The sequence below is a fragment of the Bombyx mandarina genome, chromosome 10 (genome assembly GCF_030267445.1).
Source record: "Bombyx mandarina strain Sakado chromosome 10, ASM3026744v2".
NCBI classification, from domain to species: domain Eukaryota; kingdom Metazoa; phylum Arthropoda; class Insecta; order Lepidoptera; family Bombycidae; genus Bombyx; species Bombyx mandarina.
Window position 1 is genome coordinate 120,428 of NC_143217.1, and position 20,330 is coordinate 140,757.

Below are 20,330 nucleotides of genomic sequence, written 5' to 3' on the forward strand. Positions count from 1 at the left end.
GGCCCCGTCGCCTGGGTCGGATATCGGAGCCACCGCGCCGCCATCCTCGTCACTACTGCAACAGTTGTTGTTGTTGTCCTAGTCAGCGTACGGAGCGCCTTATCCTTTAGACCACGCCTTCATTGCACGCCAACGCAAAATAACGCACGGCAACGCAATATTAGAGAAGGAATTTCACTACAATATCGATTCTCAGAGATGATTTAGTATCCAGATTATAAAATAATAAATAGAATCATTAAGTCGACAATAGTTTTATACAAGCTGATAGCTCCTTGTACTTTTTAATATAATATTCACCACATTATATCAATCGTCGAGCGCATTCCGTCTGGACTGTAATTTATGGCAGAGGCCACTTCGAGGCGGCTGACAGATGAGGTGGAGAATAGATTTACTGTATTTACCTACCTACATGTACACCGACACATGCCTGCCTATTCTTGACATTACTGCCGACCCCTTACCTGGGATCACATGACTCAAACTCGTAACATTAATAAAATTTATAAAATAAATAAAATCAAAAATTTATAAAATTTATGACAACAATTTACAATTTAAACACATTTTGCTCATAACGAACCTTAATATTGTACGCAAAATATTTTTTGATTCCTTCACTTTTTCGCGCTACTTTTAGCTTCTCAGTGTCAATTCAAGCATGAATAGCAATTATGTATTATTGTACATGTACAACGTGAAGCTGTTAAAGTATATAATGATCAATTTCATGTAAAACAAACTTGAACAGACCTGCGGTATGCTGCTCTATACAAACGTAGAAGTCTGCTCAGGGTGTACTTAAATACGCCCGTTTCTTTCGTATTAACTTCCCGAATTCTTCAGAATTACGAACTTCACAAATAACATGGCAGTTTCCATCGTCAAAAACACAAACTTTATATTTATTTGATTTATACAGGCTATTTGTGGTCGTGCACGTGGCATATAATTGCTCCAATCGATCTGCCGCTACGGATGTCGAAGAAGACAACTAAACAATCACCGGAGAATGGGCAGCCGCCATTATACAATACCATATTGTTGAGTTATCGCACCGCGAACCCGTGAGTGCGTGCTGTATCATCCACAGATTCGGTAGAATCTGGCGCCAAGTTCCGTTCAAAAATCCCGTTGACGTTGTAAACGGAGCGCCAGACTACCGACTGTGTTTACTGTGAGCAGAACAGTTTTTTGAGGTTGCGAAATTTTATTTAATTCTACGGTACTTCTGGTTCCTAAATTGTATATTATATCAATCACTCACAACTTTATTTTACTGATATTAACTAGTTATATCAATTACAACAATTAGTCTACTTGAAATTATTAATTTTATCACCACAAACTATGGCTCGCTCAAAAATTTCGATCCTGACTTTTTTCGATGTAAAAAGTGACATGACACAGACTATAAATATTCGAGAATGGTAATCTACGGCCGCCAGGGTGCGCTGGAATTATTCCTATTTGTAATGGATTTTATGACCTGGTAACTGAGACCTTTAAGTCATGTCTTATTTTAATTTATATTCATATTTTTATGAAAAATGATATTATGGAGTGAAATGAAATGTGATATTATGGAGTGAAATGAAATGAAGATGATTAATTTGAGACATTAATCAAATGGGATGAAATGAAATGAGATGAGATGATATGGAATGAAATATAATCTCAGTAAAATGGTGGTGGTCATTTACTAAGATCTCAGTGGACTTTTTGGAGGAAACCGAGAAGTTACGTACAGCGGCTTTGTTTAATTTTCCCACATTTGTGCACTTTCACAGATATTAAACACTATTATTACACATTTAAACCCGAAGAAACACTAAATAGACAAATTAAAACAAATCACACAACTTCACACCTCGCGTTCCCGCCAAAAAGTCATTATTCCTACATAAACTGTAGCTTCAAGGGGATAGTTTGCAGTTCTTATTGAACGGTTTATACATTAAATAACGATAATGTTGTTACTGTTAGTATTTTAGTTTAAGTACTGCCGAAGCAAGTACTGTTGTTACTGTTGGAGAAACAATTTTGTTTTGTAATGTAATACCGAAATACTTTACGAGATGGCGTTACAAAAAATCCCTTCCCAAAACTATAAAACCGTTGTGATTGTCTACGAATAATAAATAATATAATAACTAATATTTATTCGTAGGTGATTGTTTAAGATGCTATGATTATTTCGGTTTTGATTTCATCAAAATAACTTGAACTTTACTATTGAATTCCGAAGAAAATTCTAATTAAGGCTGAGTTAAGTTCAGCTTTTTATTTAAGCCTCTTACTGTAGTTTTTAAATTACATTTATGCGGATTGATGTTTCAAGGCTTTCAGATTTTAATTTTAAATTCTGAAATAATTAAGAACAGCGTCATCTACCCTTCACATTTGAAACAAAATTTAATTCGGTTTAAATTTGTAAAAGTTGATGTTGATTATTATTACACTGTAACGCAGCGTTCCGTTTCGCGGGGCAACAGCAGCCAAAGGGAATGTGACTCAGGTCCGTGCCGCGACGACCCACCCCGCGCTACCCGCGCCCGCGCATCTGTTGCATCATTCGCACCCCCCCCCCAATTAGTGCGCGCCAGACTTTGAAGCGGAATACACGCGTCCCCGGTCAATACCGGAACTGACAACCCGAGAGTCTCATGCCAGTCGGGCACCTAACATTAAACTGGCAGCCCAAGCGCGGGCCCTTTAACTAGTATTTCGGAGTGAATCTACGTAATTACGACACGTACTCGTCGTCAGTCACGGCGTCAATCCGATTTTCAAGACGTTGAAGAAGAAATTGGTTCAACCGCGGGACCGACGCCAACATTTACCGCAAACAACATGGCGTCATTACAAGAAAGTCAAATGGCAGCATTCGAACGCCTACTCGACCGAGTTTTTGAGCATAAAACTCAACTCGAATCATCAGCAACACCGACGTCGGAGCCGACATCGCCGCCTTCCTCGACGCCCGCTCACCGTTCTGGGAACTTCGCGTCATGCACGGCGCGGTTCAGCGGAGCGCCCGGCGACTCACTCGACGGTTTCCTTGACGCGGTCGAATCATACAAAGATTGTGCTGACTTAGGACACGCCATCGCGTTACGAGGACTCTCGATGTTACTAACCGGAAATGCAGCCGTGTGGTGGCAAGGCGTTAAAGCTAGCATCACTTCCTGGGACGACGCTTTATCATCGTTACGAAGCGCTTTCGGTGATTGCAGACCGCCCCATCGAGTCTACTTAGAGCTCTTCAAAATGTCGCAAGGACAAAGAGAGAAGACGGAGATCTTCGTTGCCAGAGCACGAGCCCTACTAGCTCGACTCCCACCTGGTGACCTTAGTGAGAAAGTTCAAATTGATATGCTTTACGGCCTTCTACACCGTCGTGTTCATAAAAGATTAAGAAGAGACGAAATAACTTCATACGACACGTTATTAAAGAAAACGCGCCATATCGAAGACTCCATCTACGGGACCAGTCCGCCTGAATTTATTCATCATCCTTAGCGAGCGACGCCACGTTCATCGGGTAGTACCGTAGGCGAAGTTCCCGCCGGTGCTTCGACTTCGCAGCATACATACGCGCGGATGACGCCGCGGAAAATATTCAACTCGGGCGCCGCTGGCGGCCCGCCACGCGACGACAGCGCTGCGCCGAGCACCGTTCGAGTCCCCGCGCCTCGCTACACGAACACTGATAATGTATCATCTACGTCGATTGTTAAAAGACTGTTCTGTGTTTATTGCAAAAAGTACGGACATATTCGTGATGAGTGTTTAAAATTAGCGTCAAAAACGAAATTCGACAACGAAAATACGCAAGCTGTATCCTCGTGTTACGGGTGTGGTACCAAAGGTGTTACTCGGTCTCAGTGTACAAAGTGTAACGCAAGTTATTACGCCGTCGACGCTGCACGGACCCGATCAGTCACATCCGATTTACCTATTGGTAAAGTAAATACACAGCTGTCAAGTTCAGTGAACTCTATTCATCGCGACAGCTCGTTGCATACAGCTTGCACTTCAAACACCGTAAAGTCGTCCATTTATATTAATAATCGTAAACAATGTTTTGTTGATAATGAAAATAATTATTATCCTACCGATTTTAAGGCGATTCTTCCTCCGCGCTTTTTCGGTACTGATAACAAGGTTAGACTTCAAAATTATTCTAGACTTAATCATAATATAAACAATAATATTAGTTCTAGGAATGGGCCCCTGATGCGTTACTCGAGTGGTACCGAACCAAAACATAGTTATTCCGAGGTACCAAGTGGCCGCGATAGGGTGACCATGATGAACGAAAATAGGGTGACCATGGAAAACGTCGGACATTTTTCGACGATTAATTCTAATGTGAAAAGTGTTGCCCAGAGTAACTCTACTGAGCACCAGGTTAGGTTAAGACCAATTTTAAGTGTTCAAATTTTAGGTATACGAGGTAATGCTTTGTTGGATACGGGAGCTAAGAGTAGCGTTACCGATGCGTTGCTTTATGAATTGCTGTTAAAGCATAACCATCCGTGTGAGGAAACCAGGCGTCGGGTGAGGCTTGCAGACGGTTCCGCGCGCACCCGCCGAGTTTTGCTCACTACTCTAGAAGTAAGGATAAGTCCCGAAGGGTCAGTAACCCTTGAATTTACTGTTTTTCCAGATGCTCAAAATAATGAAACTTTGCTTGGCATGGATTTTTTGGTGGCGGCAGGTATTGTGCTTGACTTTGCTTCATCCACTTGGCATTTTTCGGGAAAACGGGTTACCTATCCAATTGAATATGAGTGCCCTAAGCCATGCATGTTTGCTTCTACTGCTGACTTCCTGCGTGATGTTATCATTCTATGCTTGGTTCTATGCTTGGCTCCGATGAACGGCAGCAGCTATCACATTTATTGCAGCAGAATGGAGACATCTTTAGGGTGGGGGGAGCCCCAACCCTTTACGCCGAGCACCACATTGATACCGGTGATCATCCGCCTATATCGGTACCGCCGTATAGGCTCACTCCTGTGCTTCAACAGCGAGGAGAGGTTCTCGCAATCGATTTGTTCGGGCCACTGCCAGAAGGAGAGCAGGGGGAGCGATGGGTACTCCTGGTAGAGGATGTAGCTACAAGATGGGTAGAACTCTACGCACTTGTTGATGCCACCGCCGTGGCTTGCTCCCGAGTCCTACTGGAAGAGTATTTCCTTCGTTATGGCTTGCTTATGCGTCTAGGGGTGTAACACGTAAGTTCATGCCACGACGGGATGGCCCGTATCGCGTAGTAAAAATAGTTAGTCCTACAACGTACTTCATAGCAGACTTGTCAAACAATGTCATCGGCAAGTATCACACCGCGGATTTAACCCACTCTCCGTCAAATTCAAGTACGGATCCAATTATGCCAAAGAGGCAGAGAGGAAGGCCGCGTCTTCAGACTAACAGTCCCAAGTTGGACTCGGGACGCGTTCCCAACTTGGAGGGGGAGTATGTAACGCAACGTTCCGTTTCGCGGGGCAACAGCAGCCAAAGAGAATGTGACTCAGGTCCGTGCCGCGACGACCCACCCCGCGCTACCCGCGCCCGCGCATCTGTTGCATCATTCGCACCCCCAATTAGTGCGCGCCAGACTTTGAAGCGGAATACACGCGTCCCCGGTCGATACCGGAACTGACAACCCGAGAGTCTCATACCAGTCGGGCACCTAACATTAAAACACTAATTAATTGAGCGTTTCATTAGCTTTTAAGCTGAGTGACTATTTATAATTTATTTTTATTAAGTAATAAATGAGCAAAAAATAATACTTAACAAAAAGATATGAAATCCGAACAAAAACAGTTTCACTGTAAAAAATTGCGCCAAGTCCACTTTATAAAACTCATCTCAATAACATTTGCACTTTACAAAAAAAAGAAGACTTCAATAGCTTTCATTCTCTACAAAAATATGTGAAAATAAAAAAATACCAAGAAACCGTCATAAAGATGAAAAAATTAAAAAAAAAATGTTGAAAATTTAAAAATAAAAAAATTAAAATTTTATCGTACTTGGCGCGCGTCATGAGTACCCCAAAATTTTTCGGAAGAATTTCAACCCGAGAAAAAAACCATTTTGCTTTAATATACAGTGAAAGCTGAAAAAGTTACCCAGGTTGTCTTTTTCGCTCTTGTTAGCGTTTTATGAGAAATTGAGACAGAACTACGGTAATTTTCAACAGCTCTCACTATATACCTATGGGCTATTATATGCCAAATCGACCACTTTTGCGTTCGACCCCTTTAGATTCAGCTGAAACTTTATTATTCTTTTCTACCCTTTGAAAAACATCTTTGAGAATTTTTTCAAATGTTTTGAAGCCAACGTATACATACGTATCGACTCGTAAGTAGCTTGTATTTGTATAAGCGAACACGAGAGGGTGTTAAGTTCAAATCATAAAATATGAGTGGGAAATGAAAAAAATTCAAATAACATACGTATGAGATGTCGATTTTACTTAACTTTTGTAAAACTTATTATGAAATAATAATTCATTAATTACATTTATGCATTTCATAGGTTGACCTACTTATAAATTTCTAAACATTGAAAGGATGTTCATTTATCCTGAAAAATTTGGGGTACTCAATGACGCGCGCCAAGTACGATAAAATTTTTATTTTTTTATTTTTAAATTTTCAACAATTTTTTTTTAATTTTTTCATCTTTATGACGGTTTCTTGGTATTTTTTTATTTTCACATATTTTTGTAGAGAATGAAAGCTATTGAAGTCTTCTTTTTTTTGTAAAGTGCAAATGTTATTGAGATGAGTTTTATAAAGTGGACTTGGCGCAATTTTTTACAGTGAAACTGTTTTTGTTCGGATAGAATATAACCGGAGTCAAACAGAGAGAGTATAGGAACAAACAGTGCGGCGCGTGGCTGCCCGGTGATTAGTGAGACGTCATAACACGCGGAGTTTGATCGATAACTGGATCGTGCACCACACTTAATATAAACTTACTATATTTAAACATCCTCTCTGATTAAATATCCACTATTTTCGCTTTATAGTATATTCAGTTTTTGCATTCATTATTTGTGAGTCAATGGCAGACAATTTAACTAATGAATTTCACTTTACGCTGGTGGTTTCTGTCATGAAGCAATACGGTCCGAAGGGTAGTCGTGTTTCCAATCGAAAGTTTGATCCCTTGTGTTAAAGTGGACGTCAACGACCATGTTGATTACTCAGTATCAAGCAGATGGGTGGTTCGTCTTCCCACAACACAAGATGCAAACTTGAGCACCCTAGAACTAACTATTAAACATCTATCTACGAGTACAACTCGGGACAAATAACAAAGAAACTCAAAAGGTAAGCCCATTGTTTCGAGTTATTATAGTGATCTGGTCAGAGTAAATTTTTTTATTATTGTTTAGATAGATTGCCGAGTTCACCGCTCACCTGATGAAAAGTGGTTAGGCGCCCATAGACTTCACGACACTTAGCTCCTTAAGTGTGCCCTCGTCCGTAGCAAGCCTGAACAGTTATTTGTACAATGTGTATTATATGTATGTACTATATACTAAGCATTAAAGAAGTCCATTTTTACCATATCCGCAGACCATAGCCGCAGCCAACTGTAATATTTAGTGTACTTCGATTTCGCATCATCTCCTCTATAATAACATTATAACGCGTGCTATAAAAATAAATATACTATGTAGTCATGCCCTAGTGTTCTTATTTCGCTTCCAGCTTCGATCTAAGTAGAACATAAATGATAGCCCGCAGACAGCACGTAATCCATTATGATTTTTGAGTTTATTGATTTTTTATTTTTGGATCACGTTTTTTTGCATGAAAGCATGAAAGAGGAGTGCATGCGGTAGAGATGCGAATGTTGTGATGGATGTGTGGAGTGACAAGAATGGACAAGATAAAGAATGAGTATATCACAGGAAGTGTGAAAGTAGCCCCGGTAATCAACAAATTAATGAGCGGACGGTTAGCATGGTATGGACATGTGATACGTAGAGAGAAGATGCATGTGACTAGGAGATGCATGGAAATATTAGTGCATGGTTGAGGGGGAAGACCAAAGAAAACATGGATGGAGTGAGTGTTAAGATGACGGCTGATAGAAGAGAATGGAAGAGAAAAATTAACTGTGCCGACTCCACCTAGTACAAATAAGGTGGAAAAGAGAAGAATTTTTTTTTGCGTCCAATATTTTTAACATTTTTCAATTTAAATATTCTAAAGCTGTTCATGTTTGTTAATGCAAAATAAACTTCGATTCGATATTTGACAACAAAGAAACTGAGCGAGGGCTTTCCACTTAAAAGTTTATGACAGTTTGATAAGCAAGTTGTCGGAGTTTGCCGGGATGCTAAAGCTCGGACTAATGATATCTAAACTCAAACATATGAACTCCTTCAAAGTTAGCCCGAACGTAACTTCAAGCGCTCAACTTCGCGAAGTGATTTTTTTTATTGCTTAGATGGGTGGACGAGCTCACAGCCCACCTGGTGTTAAGTGGTTACTGGAACCCATAGACATCTACGACGTAAACGCGCCACGCTCCTTAAGATATAAGTTTTAAGGTCTGAAGTATAGTTACAACGGCTGCCCCATACTTCAAACCGAAACGCATTACTCCTTCACGGCAGAAATAGGCGGGGTGGTGGTACCTATCCTTGCGGACTCACAAGAGGTCCTACCACCAGTAAATACGCAAATTTGCGGGTTTGATTTTTATACACAATGCTATTCTTTCACCGTGGAAGTCAATCTTGAACTTTGTTGAGTACGTATTTCATTAGAAAAATTGGTACGCGCCTGCGGGATTCGAGCACCGTTGCATCGCTACATACGAATGCACCGGACGTCTTATCCTTTAGGCCACGACGACTTCAAAGTCTTCGACTTCGACTTCTTCATTGAAATATACCCCAGGCGACCGGCCATACACACTGACGGAGTAAAGCCGTGCACCCGCCCTATATCTCACTATGCATTTTAACGAAGGCCTCCAAAACGTATTGGTAACTAATGGAAGTAGGCAGTACCTGGCAGGTGCGATCAGCCTACCGAGCTCTGCCGCGAAACAATCAAATATTCCGGACCGAAGGGTGAGAAGCCGATATACAAATCAATTGTGAATTCGACTTCGTGTCTCAAACTAGAACTTCAGGGGTGATGTTTATAGACTCTGGTGGCCATATATCACCATAAAACCGTCACACGATTATGAAGTGGAAGAAAATATTTTTCTAAAGTTATGAAAAAGTGCTGTTGAAAAAAATGCAGGAACTCTACGCACAGGCACTCAAATAGATGTCTCAACTTTTAGACTTTGCTCGACCTCAACTGTCACATAATGTCACGCAGTATTCACTACCGTTTCAGCCGATACACCAGACTAATACACCAGTTGCCGAATAATATAATGAAAAAGTATCACTTACACCAAAGCTTACTCTGAACTGTGCGTCTTTGAGTAACTGTCATAATGTATATTTGTGTTATCATCTAGTTGACTCGTTGAGTGTACGTCAGATAACCTGCTTAGTTACTTTGGCCTTCGCCATCATTTTACACAGTGTACGCTTGAACAGTAATAAATAGTACGTGCATGAGCCATGACTACATGGTAACTAGCATGAGTTATCATAACCGTGAAAAATCGCTTAAATAATAGCTTGTATAATGCTATTGTAATTTTTTATAAACTATGATTAGTTGACAATATTACATTGACCATGCTCTCTGTTTATAATTGATTACCGTGGCCCACGCGGTAAGCATCACAGCGTAAATGCCACTTCCCACCTTGAGACATAAATGTTTCATAATGGAGTGGGACAAGGACCTGCAGGACCTGGACCGAGCAAACGAAGTGAGCGCGATGACCCGCGACTACAGCTGCACACTGAGGCTGACTTATCCGAGGAACTTCAAATGAGAATTTAATGAGAGGATACTGCTATGGCAGTAGCTACACCCGGAGGCGGCTGGGCAAGCGCCCTCCCCTCTATCAACTAGCCGGTTCAGCGGCTATCAAACAGCAAACCGACGACACCATAAGTCAAAATTTCCCTTCTGTATCTACGAAACTTGTCAACATATAACTGTTATTTCCAACTAGTACATATAACCGTATCATATATCTTACAAGTATATTCAGTATATCGCGATTTGTACGAAGTGTACCGACTGAACACATGTGCTATGTGTGTACACTAAAAGTGAAAGTCATTGATCCAAAGCGACGGTAGACGAACAGATAAACCCGATCGAGACGACGACTTCATCTTCTCGGCATTATTCTGAGTTTATTTGATAGACTCGACTCGATACGTCTCGTTACATTATCTACATCAGACATCTTATAATAAAATCATAAATGAACACTATTAATTAGTCCATTTACGTTGACTGCATCTACTGAGATGCTGTAAGCAATGAGAGAGCAACTTAAATTATTTTTAAATAATTGTACGTTCCCTTGTCTACAACAAGACCAAAAACCCCTCGAGTTTTCTCGAGGCGAGTCTTTCTCGGGTGAGGAGCGAACATTGGACGGGAGTGCAGGGGAGTTGTTTACTGGGCTGGCCTTTACCATCTTCGGCCGCCGGGTCCCAGACGTACCGCGCGCCCTCGCAGGCGCGGTACCTCGTAGGAGGTTCGCCCTGAAACGAAAAAAGATGAATTCATTCTTAGTTTTGGTGCATTGAAATATCAGCTACATTAAATGCTTACTTTATTTTATGGAAGTTTTGGTTATCTCATTCTAAATAAGAATATCTCGTAACCCTTAAATATCCCAAATTCAAAAATGCAACTCGACATTACTTTATTAGAGACCTGTTTTGTTGATTTGAAATACCGCGGGTTTATCAGTAAACAAAGGACAGCCTTCAAACAGATTGCTCTCAATTTCATTATTTCGTATTTCAGATATTAAATTGAATGTAATAAAATTTGGGTAAATATTTGCCGACCTCACTTAGATTTTTAATTTATTTTATTAGCATAGCCGAGCCGCCAAGCTTACATTACTCGTACAGTGCAGCGGAGTACAGTGCAGCGGAGTACAGTGCAGCGGAGTACAGTGCAGCGGAGTACAGTGCAGCGGAGTACAGTGGAGTGGAGTACAGTGCAGGGGAGTACAGTGCAGTGGAGTACAGTGCAGCGGAGTACAGTGGAGTGGAGTACAGTGCAGGGGAGTACAGTGCAACGGAGTACAGTGCAACGGAGTACAGTGCAACGGAGTACAGTGCAGCGGAGTACAGTGCAGCGGAGTACAGTGCAACGGAGTACAGTGCAAAAAAAAATCACCAGTAATTACTGGTGATTTTTTTTTTACCACAGGAGGAAATCGCCGGATCCCCACCCGCACGGCAGGTGGGGTATGTGGGAGTCGAACCTCACTAAAAACTCCTGCCGCTCACAGCCGGCGCCCTACCCCGGACCGGGCGGAAACCCAGTCGGAGCTATTGAGACGGCGGGACAGGGTTTACGCAGAGCACATTACATCCATCCCGCCGTCCCCCCGACGCCAGACCGGCGGCCGCCAGCAACATGACCGCCGGTTCCCTCGGTCGACGGGCCAAGAGCCCGATTGATAGTGCCGCGCTACACCTTCCCCCGGAGCGGTCGGGGGAACGCGACCTACCACGCCGCCCCACGCCTAGGTTCCTCCCCGCACAAAGCGGGTGGAGCCCGAAGCTCTTAGGGGGCCGGGTTATGGACGGAACCCCGGTCCCGACCCCCTGCTTGGCGGCGGCGGGTTTCTGCATAGTGAGGAGAGCTTTGCCTCACTCGCCCCGCCAATTACTGGTGATAGGACACTCTTGTGAGTCCGCACGGGTAGGTACCACTTTCCCGCCTATTTCTGCCGTGAAGCAGTAATGCGTTTCGGTTTGAAGGGTGGGGCAGCCGTTGTAACTAACTAGTCAGGTCATAAGTATTGTCACACAGTAAAAACTTTTCTTTTAGAATGCTGACCACAAAAAAGTTTATTGAATTCGAATCTCGAATTATTCATGAAAATAAAAATGTATACTTTTAGAAATTTTACTCATTTTTAAATATGGAGTGGACGCTTAAAGAAGACCGTGTTGCAGTTATTGCGTTGCATCGTTGCGGTTACGCGCCAATTAAAATTTTTAACATACTGAAAAATTTGAATATAACCAAAAGATTCGTTTATCGTACCATCAAACGATACAATGAAGACTCTAGTGTAGATGACAGGTCAAGAAGTGGTCGCCCTCGGTCTGTTAGGACTCCAGCAGTGATAAAAGCTGTGAAGGCGCGAATTCAAAGAAATCCCAAACGTAAGCAGAAACCGTTGGCCCTTCAGATGGGGTTAAGCAGAACCACGGTGAAAAGGGTGTTAAATGAAGACTTAGGGCTTCAGGCATATCGAAGAAAAACAGGACATCGTTTGAATGCTCGTCTAATGGACCTGAGACTGAAGAGATGCCGCGCTTTGTTGAAGCGGTACGCGGGAAAAAAATATCGTGAAATTCTTTTTTCGGATGAAAAAATTTTTACCGTAGAAGAGAGCTACAACAAACAAAATGATAAGGTGTACGCACACAGTAGTGAAGAAGCGAGCAACCGTATTCCGCGTGTCCAACGAGGTCATTTTTCATCCTCGCTCATGGTATGGTTGGGAGTTTCTTATTGGGGCTTAACAGAGGTACATTTTTGTGAGAAAGGTGTAAAAACGAATGCAGTTGTGTATCAAAATACAGTCCTGACGAACCTTGTGGAACCTGTTTCTCATACCATGCTCAATAACAGGCACTGGGTATTCCAACAAGATTCGGCGCCAGTTCATAGAACGAAGAGCACACAAGACTGGCTGGCGGCACGTGAAATCGACTTCATCCGGCACGAAGACTGGCCCTCCTCCAGTCCAGATTTGAATCCGTTAGATTACAAGATATGGCAACACTTGGAGGAAAAGGCGTGCTCAAAGCCTCATTCCAATTTGGAGTCACTCAAGACATCCTTGATTAAGGCAGCCGCCGATATTGACATGGACCTCGTTCGTGCTGCGATAGACGACTGGCCGCGCAGATTGAAGGCCTGTATTCAAAATCACGGAGGTCATTTTGAATAAACTTTAGTGTCATAAGAATCCATGTTTTGTTAAGTTCATTTTGGTATATGAATGGTTACATAATTAATAAACTTGTTTCAATTATTTTACATTAAACATGTGACAGAATTTATGACCTGACTAGGTATATTGAGGCGTATTTACGTTGTAGATATTTATGAGTTCCACTAACCACTTAACATCAGGTGGGCTTTGAGCTCGTCCACCCATCTAAGCAAAAAAAAACCTGGTGTTAAGTGGTTACCGAAGCCCATAGAGATCTATAAAGTAAATGACGCCACCCACCTTGAGATATGAGTTCTAAGGTCTCAGTTTTTACAGTACAACAGCTGCCCCACCCTTCAAACCGAAACGCGTTACTGATTCACAGTAGAAATAGGCAAGGTGAAGGTAGGTACCCGTGCGGACTCACAAAACGTCTTACCACCAGTAATAGTGGTTCACTCATCAAGGTCATAAGCAAAAAACATAAGAAAACGCAATACATTTTTTCGTGTTTGATTTTCGTTGCGTGCACGTGCTCGAAGTTATTCTGCTACCATAGAGTCGTTCAACACTAAAATATCGGTACAAACTCCAGAAGCAAATTATGCGCACATTTACGACACATGCGCCGGGCATCTCCAAATTTACTGTTAACCTCACCGTTTCCGGACAATGAAAAATAAGGATCCAGCTTATAAAATACATCAGGACGTTGACTTTGAGGCCACGTCACAAAAACCCATTTTATAAATTTGAGACAATCTTTGACCGGAGGCCTGATTTAAATCATTTCAGTCTCGTTGTCGTATTGAATCTGTGTCGAATTTCTATTATCAAATATGTTTGAATATTGTAGTAGGCCATCACAATATTGGCGTCTTTTGAATATAAATGCTTTTAATAGATTTACACCACAGTCTATTTCAATTCAATGGGTCAGTTTTCTTTGAACACTTGTAATAAAATTATGTAAACTAGAAAAAATAGTTTTATTTTTAATTGCATACCCGGACGACCCGAACCAGACTCGAATAAACACCCAACACTGAGAATTAAATCGCGATGACCGGGGACCAAAACCAAAATTATTCTTGAACGGAAACTAAGCAATTTAATAGACAGCGGCTTAGCTATGCCACTAGCATTGATAAAGGCCATGAGCACCGGTGACCACTCTCCATCAGGCGGGCCGTATGCTTGTCAACATACGAGGACAATAATAAAAAATCTGTGTTTCTCAAATTACTTCAGAGCGAACCAACAGTAACGAAATCTAAGCGTTTATACTCCATTACGACTAAGGACAGACTCGGTCAAGCAACAACGTTTTGATCCTAGAGGAGGTAAATCAAGGAGAGACTACCATCCATACTACAATCCAGGATCCTGAGATATTTTGCACATTTGGACACTGCCCACCGGTTGCTTTACCGGAAATTCCTGACAGAGGTCCTGACCAATTCAGTTTGTTATAATGATCTCATTCTCAGGCATGCCTTTGAAGGTTACATAAAGAAGCTCTCCAGCTTTGCAAGAAAAGTTAAAAAACAAAACAAATTGATAATGTAATTTTAAAATCAGAGTGGTCATGAATATGGTCGACTTTCGACCACTGGGCGAGCACCAAGTGCTTTCTCTCTGTGTTCACACTCCTGTGAAAAGGATAGCTAAGCATTTCGTATGATTTTGAACTAACTGTAGCTCCATCAATATTGACGCCACACAATCCATAGCCATAGTAGTAGTAGTAGTAGTAGTAGTAGTAGTAGTGGTAGTAGTCGTAGTAGTAGTAGTAGTAGTAGCAGTAGATGTTAATACACCGATGTCTCGTGAAAGAAATCACTACATTCTTGAACGCAAGGAATAATTTGTTATTACTCCAGAGTGCACGAAGATGTTTACGGATTTCAGTTATACATTTTCTCAAATATTTTTAAGTTATCTCTCTCGCTTCACAAATGATGTTTATGGTACTAGGTTCGTTGGTACTGCAAGGGTTTCGACAATCCCATCAGCCGGTGAGTGATGTATGCGGCGCTCCCACCCGGTGTCGCGGCTCTACTGACGTCATTCGCGCCGCTTCCTTCAAAGAGACTACGGTGAGAGTTATTGCTGACCTTCGCTGAGTATACCGAACGCCAATATTGCTCACCTTTATATGTGCGTCCTTCCTACATATTCCTAAAAATATACAGATTGCCAGAATAACCATGCTACTCGCCGATTGTTAAACAAAATTAAATATAAAACTAAGATCATTATAAGACGGGTACTGTGTCTACAGATTCTACAGCTTCACAATAAAATAATACAACTATAAAACAAAGACGGACAGTAGGATTTGGCTATGGTGATGTATGAATAGAAATGTAATGAATAGAAATTGGCGATGAACAATTCTGTTTACTATGAATTATGCACAATTTAACGTGATCTCAATTTTTCGAATACAGACTTCATTATGCCTCTAACTAATTGTGTGGCACATACAAATCATTTATCCAGTAGACTAAAACTGAATGTTGTCAATAGGATCCAGCAATCACTTCATATCAAATGGGTCTTGAGCTCGTAAGCTATCTAAGGTGTTAAGTATGTACTTCATACAAACATTATTTTAACAGGACGCAGGCGTATCGGAAATCTCCTCATTTGAATTCGGAAAACGAAATTGATTTCTGAGGACAATTTCTCTGGTTTGTGATTATTGTCGCGTATTATATTATTATGAACAACTACACTGAATACTAAATGTACATATTCGAGCTGCAGACACATCTACTTCTAGAACCTGTTTGCGTAAACTTGTACTATCAGCACGGAACAGAAAAGTAGGAGTATAGTGTTTGACATACGAGTATGTACACATGTATGGACGTGCTTCTATAACTTGCACTGCAATTACGCTGTAGGTACAACGCATCCGCAGTTATAATAATTGAATAGTGGTTAAGAGATTAGGAAAATACAACATTTTATTCACTCATAAAGACAATAATTATGCGGTTCCAATAGTTAAAATTCACTTCGGCCATGGAAGATAAAGTTCGGGACTGAAGCCTCTCCGAAAAACTTTGTGTCGTCTCTCAATATTTGTTAGGAAAGCGACAAAGCCTCTAAGAATTAATTACAGATGAATGCTCGGTCTTCCGTACTGGAAACATGGTCAGGCCGGCGGTTGGTCTGGCAGCGCTGTTGGGTTATACCGCGTCGCCGCCGAACCGGAGCCGGAAAACTACTTTCGCCCAGCTCCGACCCCTGACGAGGAAGCCCCGGCCACCGGGCGACCTAAAGGGCACTACCAGCGCCCTAGCGCGGCGGCCGTGGCGACCGCGGGAACCCCCCATCTACCCTGACTCGGGTCGCATCTTGACCGGGGATCGGAAGTCGGGAGAGAGTATTGGTGCTTAGTCGGTAGTTGTCTTGAGGTCCGGCATAACCCGACCTGTTCCCCATGGGCCGGGTATCCTTAAAATCAATTCGAAACTTAAAAAAAGGAAAGAAAAAGATGGCGATAGAAGTGACAACTTATAACTTATTATAGAATTTTAATAGAAAAATTTTAAATTACTAATACATAAATTAAAATTTCAACATCAATCTGGTTTTCACGGCTATTGACACTCCGAGCAACATTTATAAACATATTTATATGGTTTCTTTATTGTCCAAATATATTACGAGCTTTAAAATCATGACAAAATATAAGTACGAATTAATTGAAATAACAATTAATACACAATCACTTTTATTCATACACATACATTATATATACTTTCAATTTTTATTGAATCCCTTCCTCTTTACTTGTAAAGACTTACACAGCACTAATTTTTCACAATACGTCACATGTATACTGCTAATATATAATACAAATATACTAGTGCTATTATGCATGTAGGTGATGCGAACGTACAAGATACCGCCCATCGAAAAGCGCACAGCACACCACCATCACCATATACGATGTGACGTGTTACACATGTATATATATATATTTTACACGCTTTATATTAGCTTTACTTGTATGTATTTTTGTATGTTTCTAACTGACTCCTTTAGACGCGATTTTGACCCACTTTAAACGGCCAAATTTCATTCAAACTTTGTAGATTTATCGAGGACCGATGCCAAATCAATATATATAAAAAAATATAAAAAAAAAATAAAAAAAAATTTAAATTCAACTAAAAAATGAAAAATAAATAATAGTTTAATAAAACTAAAAAACACGCTTTATATAAAATTCAACTAAAAAATATAAAATATATTTTAAATTTATTAAAAAATTAGCTGACCCGGCAGACTTCGTATGCCTCAATCGATAAATAAAAGATCTAAACTTTTGTATAACATAAACTTAAAATAAACAAAAGGAATCCGTTCGACGTCCGATTTTCATATTTATCTGCCTTTTAAACCTTCTCTGGATTTCCACAAATAATTCAAGACCAAAATTAGCTAAATTGGTCCAGCCGTTCTCGAATTTTAGCGAGACTAACGAACAACAATTCATTTATATATATAAATATTTTTTCTATTTTTTTTTAGTTAAATTTTATATAAAGCGTGTTTTTTAGTTTTTTTAAACTATTATTTATTTATTGCTTAGATGGGTGGACGAGCTCACAGCCCACCTGGTGCTAAGTGGTTACTGGAGCCCATAGACATCTACAACGTAAATGCGCCACCCACCTTGAGATATTCAAGAGGTGGGAGGGTGGAAGGAGGGTTCAAGAGGATGTGGATGCGGTAGTTAAATGATCACATGATAACGGCATTATATTAAACGCTGACAAAACAAAGATGATAATTATTCACTCCCCATATTTACGTTCTATTGATAATCCGCCTCCTCTGATTGCCCACAGCTTTGATTGCTTCCACAATAAGAAAATTAACTGCACGTGTAATCCAATCGAAAAAGTTAATTGTGTAAAATACCTAGGAGTAAAAATAGATACCTCTTTTTCCTGGGATTCCCACATAGAATACGTATGTGAAAAATTAAGAATATTACTAGAAAAGTTTTATTATTTAAGTATTAAAGTCCCATTGCCAATACTAAAATGTTTATATCTTGCACTAGTGGATTCCATAATAAGTTACGCTCTTGATTGCTATGGATTAACATTTAAAACATACATAGATAAAAAAGAATAATTGCAAACAAGATTTTTAAAATTACTCGTAAATAAAAAGACAAAGAATCAATGTAAAGGAGATTACTCTAAACTATATAAAATATGTACAATTTTACCGGCTAGCCTGAAACATAAATATCTTCTACTTGTAAACAATCATAGTAAACAGGATCGTTTAACTAACTTGGTGCAACATAAAACTGGCACAAGGTCAATGTCCAAAGGAAATTTTGAAATACCCATGGTACAAAATTACTATGGAGATAGAACGTTAAAAAAACGAGTTCCATACTTACTCAATAGTTTACCCGAGGACATAAGACGTGAGCCTATACTTGCTAAATTTAAAAGCTTATTAAAAAAACATTTGTTAAATACGTTGTAACCATTTACGTAAATTAATTGTGTTATTATAGTATAACCTAGTTTAATGGTTTATAGACTATGTTTGTATAAAGCGAGTTACCTGCAGTCAAACTGCGTAAGCAGTTCTGAAGGGCATGGTTTGAATGTAAGTGTAACTTTTTACGAATAAATATATGACATACATACATACAGGTCTCAGGTATAGTTACAACGGCTGCCCCACCCTTCAAATCGAAACGCATTACTGATTACTGTTTCACGGCAGAAATAGGCAGGGTGGTGGTACCTACCCGTGCGGCCTCTCAAGAGGTCCTACCACCAGTAAAGATCAAATGCGTAAAATGAAAAATATAAATGAAAATTATATAATATTATCAATAAATGAGTGATTGACTTGATTGTGATGAAGCATTTTTTATTCTGAACATGCCTACATACAAAAAAAATGGAAAATTAAAGAAAGTTTAAATTCATGAAATCTTTTGTTTTTTGGCCGCAAAACTGAAAACGACCCAGGCCATGAGTGAAGGCAGACCACACGTCCCCGTCCTACCTAGCATAGTCGCGGTCATAAAAGCCGAACTCGTCTTAATAATGAGATATTCCACATACTTCCGCGCCCCGATTTTTCTTTCAAAATTTTGACATGAAATCTTTATAATTGAATAATAAAACATGTTTACGAAATTTCCTCGGTCGTAAAATATTCATTAGAGCTCCATTAACAGATGTCTTCTGCCTGTTACTGTGTTCATTTCAGAAACATTTTTTCATCAAATGTTTTAAAGAAAGAATCCTTACTGTGTGTACTCTGCGTTACGTGTAATTTTCTCTTCATTTGTATACATTTATTTAATTATTTATTTAGGAAATGAACAGGACAAAACATCCATATAATATATTAAAAATAGTTAAAAAAAACACGTGTGGCACTCGGAGACTGCCGCGGTAAAGCTATTGCATAGCATTTTTATCAGCTTATGCAATTATGATTAGACAATAATAATTTAATATTAAAACAATAATAAAATAAGATAACGCTATATTTATAAACATTAACAAAAGCAAAACATTAACTGTCCCCTTCAAACTCTTAAGCTAGACCGCGCGAGAGAGAGATGGGCAGACTCTTCATGATGCGCATCCAGTGCAACGTCACGCCTCGCGCTTATTTACAAAACCTACACAAACGCAACGTGTGAATGTGTTAAATGCGAGCTACATGGTAGGTGGAGTGGAGGGTGTTAGGTTTTATTTTCGTTATGGAATTTCTTGATTCGGTCGCCGCGCTCAAAGCCCGCGATAAAAGCTATGCAATAGCTTAATAAAAACCAAACAAGTTTCCGCCTTTAATTTTACACATGAGTAGAAAGTGATTAGATAAAAAACCGACATTAAATTTAAATTACAAAAAGACAATAACACAACTTTATTTTATGTTTAAGTTTCTCTTGACGACAGAAAACGAAAACGAATAATAATTCTTAGAATGGAGGCACCGCCTTTCAAGAAGGCTGGTTGGCAAGCGTGATGGCGTCTATGCGCCTCCATCGGCTAGGGTCTGTCGTAGCCAGATGCTTACCGGCCATGGGTGTTTTGGCCGGTACCTGCATCGCATCGCCCGGAGGGAACCGACGATGGAGTGTCACCACTGTGAATGCGACGAGGACACGGTCGAGCATACGCTCGCACATTGCTCCGCATGGCTGG

The 20,330-nt window shown here is 40.3% G+C and overlaps 2 pseudogenes across 1 annotated transcript; both read left to right on the plus strand.

Moving 5' to 3' along the window:
• The first annotated feature begins 2,623 nt into the window (after window positions 1-2,623).
• Window positions 2,624-6,386, plus strand: LOC149502106 (activity-regulated cytoskeleton associated protein 2 pseudogene; annotated as a pseudogene). Its single transcript, XR_016323615.1, has 2 exons — window positions 2,624-4,170; window positions 4,454-6,386. The product of XR_016323615.1 is annotated as an activity-regulated cytoskeleton associated protein 2 pseudogene (transcript).
• A 3,457-nt stretch (window positions 6,387-9,843) lies between these two features.
• LOC149502107 (uncharacterized) lies at window positions 9,844-18,695 on the plus strand (annotated as a pseudogene).
• Window positions 18,696-20,330: the final 1,635 nt, after the last annotated feature.